This window comes from Aethalodelphis obliquidens, unplaced genomic scaffold (genome assembly GCF_003676395.1).
Source record: "Aethalodelphis obliquidens isolate GAN/ISIS:26980383/991018 unplaced genomic scaffold, ASM367639v1 scaffold4, whole genome shotgun sequence".
Taxonomy (NCBI): Eukaryota; Metazoa; Chordata; class Mammalia; order Artiodactyla; family Delphinidae; genus Aethalodelphis; species Aethalodelphis obliquidens.
Genome location: NW_020837948.1, coordinates 83,162,161 through 83,169,669, shown reverse-complemented (window position 1 = coordinate 83,169,669; position 7,509 = coordinate 83,162,161).

The following is a 7,509-nucleotide window of genomic DNA, read 5'->3' as shown; positions in this document are numbered from 1 at the left end:
CCCCATCCCACCCCTCCAGGCTGTCACAAAGCACCGAGCCAATATCCCTGTGCCATGCGGTTACTTCCCACTAGCTATCTACCTTACTGCGTTTGTTAGTGTGTATATGCCCATGACTCTCTCTCGCCCTGTTTTGTTTTGTTTTGTTTTGTTTTGCGGTACGCGGGCCTCTCACTGCTGTGGCCTCTCCTATTGCGGAGCACAGGCTCCGGACGCGCAGGCTCAGCGGCCATGGCTCACGGGTCCAGCCGCTCCGCGGCATGTGGAATCCTCCCAGACCGGGGCACGAACCCGCGTCCCCTGCATCGGCAGGCGGACTCTCAACCACTGCGCCACCAGGGAAGCCCGGAGCCTCTGTTTTTGCTGTTTTGGAGCTATGGATAGAATATGGCACCCAAGTTCATACACAGCATCCTATGCATGGTGACAGGGATCGTGGCGGGGGAGGGGGGGGATCCACTCTTCATGGTAAGACCAACCTATTTCCCATTATACTTGCTGTAGAAATTGTCCCTTTCTTCTCAGGCTTTCAGGAACAACTGTGTTCAAACAGTTTTACTATCTGGGGATATTTCTTTGAAAAGATCATTGGGAACGAATTTATATTTGTTTGTTTAGAGGACAAAATAATGCCACCTGTTATTTCTAATGGTAAACTACCTGAGATGTACTTACCCACTGTCCTAAAGAACATCTTAGAAATGCTTTGTAGTGCTTAGCAGGGGACCTGCTGTATAGTAGGCATTTGGCAAATAATTGCTGAATTACTGAATAAATAAATAATGGCTGTGATAAAACTATAGCAGTGTTATGTTAAGGTCAAAGATATACTTATGTGGAATATTATTTGCAGATATATATGATTTCATAAATGTAGAAATCATTACAGCTTTATAAATAGAAATCCTCTAATGTCATGAACCTACCAGTGTATATAACAAGCAGAGCGTTTTGGGGGATTTATGTCCAAATTCAACCTCAAAAATAATCTTGGACCACAGTTTTTTGCTGGGTTTTTATAATACTATTACAATGCTTAAGTTTTGTTTTAAGACTGATTTGAACCCAACAAGTAGGGTTTATTTGGTGAAATACAATTTCACTTCTGACATAATGTTTCACGCATTGGACATAGTGGAGGTTCAGCAAAAGTAGATTTCGCATTAAGCTTTTAACTCAAGACGCTGTTTTATAATATTAATATACTATATTAACATAGTATTGCTATACTGATATTGGCCTTTGTGGCAATATCAGAAGCTAAAAGCATCAGACTTCGGAGATACCTAACTTTGATGTAATGGAAGCACTCATGGCATTGCCTTTATTGGTGGAGAATACTATATTCTTTCACAGAGGAAATCCTAATATGGTGATTTATATTTTTAAAAAAGAATGATATTTCCTGTTGCTCTGAGTCGTGTCCTATTTAAGAGATCCACTTTGGGGCTATCATGCAGCACTGATGAATATGAAATAAAAATATTAAGACAACTGGTATCAGGACTTTATTAAGCTTTTCACTGATACAAAGAAACATTTTTAAACATTAAGAACACGATCTTATCAAAAAAAATTTCACATTTGCTAAACAGAACTGTAGGCATGTATTTTCTTTACACCACATTTATTAAAGTATCAATGACCAGATCCTAAAAAGAGAAGGCACAGATCTGTCTCCCTCTGGTGAATTTCTAGTGTCCAATGAAGGAAATGTCACCAGCTCTGCAAATTCCCATCCTATAGACATGAAGCAAATCAACACAAATGTGTGACAGCAGGGGCCATGAGATGGAAATGTTACATTAAGGGATTTGGATTTTCTTATCACTTACACAAATTTCAAGAGAGGAGGTAGCTATCCAAGTGTTCTCAAACTCCATCCACATTCGGACTCTGTCAAGGATTCACCATTGGATACAACAGTATTTGAAAACTCTATTTTAGGAATGCCGACATGGTTCTACTCTCTGAAAAGTGTTCTAGAAACTGGCCTTAGATCCCACTGTTCTTACTCTGGGACGTGTTGGGTTTCCTCAGAAAAAGTGCTGGTTGTGATAATCTGCTTTGGCGAGCGCCTCTGTCAGGTGCTGGCTTCATTGTCAGGCGCTACATTCTATCTCCCACCTGCTGCCCGAGTAGACACCGACAGAGCTGTGTTCAGACCTCAGACTCCTCTCTTCCTCAGGCAGTCAAGAGAGTTCCTAAGTCAAATTTTCTACAGTTCTGTAGGAGACCAGTTCTAATCTGATAAAAGTAATCTGTGGTAAGATGTTAATGAGAAAAGTAAGGGATTAGTTTGTTACCTCTCTGAAAGAAAAAAATAATAAATTTTAAAAGAGATCCTGGTATGGGTTGGAAGGTGCTACTATATATACTCCAGGGTCATTTTAAATGTCTGGGTGTGTTACTGGTTGTCCCAATTATTGAGAAATGTTACTTAAGGGATTAAGGGGGGCAGGTGGAGCGAGACTTGGATCTCACAACAGGCCAGTGAATGTGGCATTAATCTTATAAAAGTTCTTATCTGATTATTCCTCCTAGATTTGAGTGGGTCCTTCATAATGCATTTGTAGGACTTGGCATGGGCCAATATTTTCCTTCATGAAGGGTATTAGGACTATGGATTTTCGTAAAGTATTTTAACACAGGAGTGTAGAAAGAGGTAGGATTTTACCCCCTATAGGTAGGTAGCCCTGATGAAAAAAGTAGAAAGTCAGGATGGATAGGGATGCCAGATTAGAAAAAAATACAAACACAACCAGTTAAATGTGAATTTCAGATTAACAATGAGTCATTTTTTTATATAAGTACATCTCATGAAATATTGGGAAAATACTTATACTAAAAATATTCATATGTATCTGAAATTCGAATTTCACTGGGTGTCCTGTATTCTACCGAGCAACCTTAAATATGGGACAAAAATAATTGAAGATGGAGAAAGAGAGGAAAGAAGATTGATTAATATTCCATACCAAGATCCCAGGCCCGAAGATTACAGAGTTTTGCTTTGAACATGGCCACCTGTGCAGATCCTCAAATTAGTACTTAGTTTTTTATTGCTAAACTGCATATAGGCAGATAGCAAAAATTTAAGAGTGTTGCATCCTGTTTTTTTGCAAAGGGTCTTTACTGACTCTCACAGGGCCAAGGCAGTTCATCTCACTTGAGAAGATCCAATTTTTTAAAAAGTAATGGTTTGGAGAAACAGTTTTTTATGGAAAACTTATCCTTTAAGCAAAATGGGTTCCATATTTGGAAGAACAGCTTTAGGAATGCACTGGTTCTGTTGTTGATGGAAATGAATCTGAATTTAGTTTCTTTGCATGTTATTGATGTTAATAAATTAATTGATGTTTGAAACTTAAAGAGCATTGGGTGTTCCACAGGCTGGACTATTTGCTTGTGGGAACTCAAATGAGTGCTAAAGCACATTTCTCATGTGATTTTTAAAAAAAGACCATTTTTAACAAAAATATAATTTCTCTTAAAATTTTAATCCCAAATTGAAACAATAACAAAAATGTCAATGAATTAAGGCTGGTCATAATGTGCCTTTTTCTTTAGGATAAGTTTAATTTTGTATAAGATACAGTATACTTAATACACACATACCACATACAAGCACATACTTCTGACTCATACAAATACACATTTAGGACTAATACCTACAAAAGAGTATCACAAATGAAATAAAAATTGCACAATTTTCAACTGACTTAATCAACACGTTTTACAAATTCTACAGAACATTTTATCACTGTCATTGGGAAAACAAATAATTTAGAGCATTATTTGAAACTGTATGTAACACAGGAGCCACCAATAAGTTATGGCAAATACAGCATTTACACCATTGTGTCACTGAAATCTAGTTGAAAAAACTAAAGTGCTATAAAATAAAATACTTTTAAAAACCTTGTTTAGCATATCCTGAGGGACACTACGCATTATTTTCTATTAGCAATTCAAAAAGCGAGCACTCTACCTGTGGAGCTCTCATTTGGACAAGCAACCAAAGGTCAGAAGATTGTGTCATTGGATCATTAAAATTGTAGAACTGAAAAAGTCATGAAAACATACATTTCCTGAGACTTCCAAACTTCCAGTCTGGAATCCTAACAGGGGAGATCCTGAATGGGTAACCTTGGCTAAAACATGTTAGAACTCAAAGAACTTAAAACAACATTAAGCGAAGATGCATGTCTGTCTGTGATTTATATTTAAGTCCATCCTTGATTCTCTAGCTTGAAGTGTAATTGACAGTGTAGTTAGACTATTACTGCTAGGCATTTCTTATTTATGAAGATCTCATTTTTCATTGGTTTTCTAGTGATTTTTCTCCTCTTAAATATTTGAATTATGTTTGTTCCTACTTACGTAGGAGATACTAATTTTAAGAGTTAAAATGACAATAGAATCAGGTTGAGTGATTAGAGTGCAGTTTCAGCTTGAATAGTGTGTGAGATGTGCATGTTGTGTGTGTGTGTGTGTGTGTCTGTGTGTGTGTGTGTATGTGTGTGTGAGGACGTGTGTACACACACAGGTGCATACATACCAAATACTTTATGCTCTAATACATTCATTGTTAGGTGGCACTCCATGAAACGTGAGTTTTCCCAGTATGGCTGAAAGTAAATATTGAGGTCATCATATAGAATATCCTAAGGCTTTTAAAAGATGCCTCCTCATTCTCTGCATTCATATGATTGTGTAGTAATAAGGGAGACATAAGAATAATGGCAGGAGTATCTAAATATTCGTCCTTCGAAATTACAGACAGGAAAGCAAACCCCAAAATGATACTCTTTGTATATTTTCCCTCATCTCAGCCACTCACTTCTTTGATTTCCTGCTGTAGATTGGGTAAAAGTTGGATTTTGTTTCTGTTTTCTTTGCCTTGCAGGACTTGTGATGGAAAAGTCTTAAGAAATAAGCAAAACAAAAAATGCACCAAGATGTATCTCCTACCATTTGGGGGTCTATTTGTAGCCCTTGTGCTCTAACTCTCTGGAAACTCAATGCCCAGCTAAGACAAAGGAGCTTAGGCTGATGGTAAGCTCTGATTGCATACCACTAGTCCTCACCCCCTACCTCTTTATTTAAGGCCCACAGCCTGCTCCCTAAGTGTGTCCCAGAGCAGGGCTAATGGGCAGAAGACAGCCAAAGGCATTTTCTCTCCATTCCCCTTGCAAAGGAATCCCTCCTAGTGAACTCTTCCTCTAGTGGAGGATGCATGGTTCACTTCTATCTGTTCCCTCCTTTAGAAATTAAGGCAAGTCCATTTACTCCCAGTGCCTGTTACTTAGATGCTGTACATCCACGTGGACACCAAACATTGGCTTGGAAGTATCTTTTGTCAAACAAGGATTCTATGTGCATATCATTAATAGCAATTAAAAGCTTTCTCTAACTCAGAAACCGGAAAATTAATCTAATGCTTCAGCATGTTTGTTTTTTTCAGCACCCAAATGACAGATATGACAAAGCTAATTCTAAGCAAACATAAGAAAGCATCTAAGTTCAAGAAAACACAGCATATGTACCTCTATATTTTATTCATTTTTCATTTGTATTGAATATGTTGAAAGATCTGTTTTCTCATACATTTATAAGTTAAATCCTTGTGTCATTGCAAGTGTGCTTCGCTAAAGATCCTCCTGAGGGATGAATAATGAATAGTCAGAGAAAACCTCCCCAAAAAACAACTTCACAGGACATAAATTTCAATAAGCTATAGTCCTTTAGAAAGGATTCATATTCAATTGCATATAAAGAGCAGGTGAGAGAGATAGAAAGACAATAAAACTGTAAGGGGGAGGGAAAGCAGAGAGAAAATTATATTTGTAGATAATTAATATCGATTTTTACAAAAATATTTGAACATGATCAGCTACTCTACTTTCAAAAATCTCATCAACTCTTTTTCATACATTGTTAAGGGTTTTGGTCCTAAAATTAAATTACTTAATATTACCTAAGTTTTCACTTGAAAAGAAGAATTTCACTGTGTCTGTCCATGACTGTGTGTGTTTGTGTGTATTTGTGTCTGTCTGCCTGCACAAGAGTGGGTATATATTGATATATTTTGTCTGTTGAGACATATACACACAATTGGAATGGAGATCATATCTGTTGTGTGTATATGCATGCTACTTGGTCAACCACACACACCTGCACACTTTTCATAAATGTTCTCTTCAGTATAAACAATTTCTCTTCCTTCCCCACAGCTGCTAATAAGCACTATTTTCTCATAGTGAGTATTTATAATCTTTTAATCAACTCTTGATTATTTATAATTTTGATGTATGTAACCTTGGAATTAAATCCCTTACTTAGGACTCAGAGATTAAACCACATGTCATACATCTAAATTAACTGAAAGCTGAGAGCATGCTTTTATTTCTCTATGGCCCCATTTTACATGGACTGTGTTTTCCCAGGAAACTATTGAGGTGAGATTATTTCTAAACATGAAGATAAAATAATTCAGAATTGTACAAATTCAGCAAATTTTATAGATTTTTATAAATGCCTCACAATATTCCTGTGAGGCATATTGGTAAGGGCTATCATGCTCTTTTACGATTGTTTAGAGCTGTCAAGCATCACAAAGACACCAAGGCAGAAGCAGTGCTCAAAGTTGCATTACCATTTTTCTTCCTCATACACCTGGACTATCAAATGGTGGATGGCAGAAACTTTCTGTGAAACTTTGGCCTCTGCCTCAAACTTGACCCTGGGGTGGGACACAGAAGTGATTTTCAATAAGTCTGCCCAAATCACATGTATTTAAGAATCTCCTAAAAATGTTTCACCGATCCTTGAGAGTTCACGGTCATAGTTTCAAAAACATTGCTCTAATTCACTCTGCCACCCTTCCATTTTCCTCAACTTCAAGTAAAAAAACTCACATTGAACCTTCTCAGAATATATTCCTCAAAATCTGGGATTTAGAATGACATATTTGGAAATCTCAATTTGTTAGGAAAGCTTGCTCAATCTTTCATTTCTTTCTTTTCTTCTTTTTATTTTTTCAGTCAAGATAATTATTAGAAGAACTTTTGTAAGAGTTCTTTTCAGAGTTTTCTGATTTTAACAACTCTTGTCATAATTTTTCATTTACTGAGCATTTGTAGGACAATATTAGTTAAGAGATTTCTGAATTAAAATGATATCCATCTCTTCCCCCACCCCCATTTTTCACTATGGAGTTGGCACTAATAGTTCTTCCACAAAAGTTTTTACTCTATATTTATAGCTGCCTTAAATAGAAATACTGTGAAACACTATTGTTTTTATATAACACAAAAATTACTGATTATGGCCACCAATATTACTTATGCAGGGAAACAGATTAGATGCATATTGTTTATGACCCAAAGTTAGTGAGATTGCGGACTACAGAATATTATACCAGGTCCCACAAAACAAGTACATTTCAGCACAACAATGTATTGATAATACACGTTATGTTGGGCATTTAATTATTTTTAAGTCCCA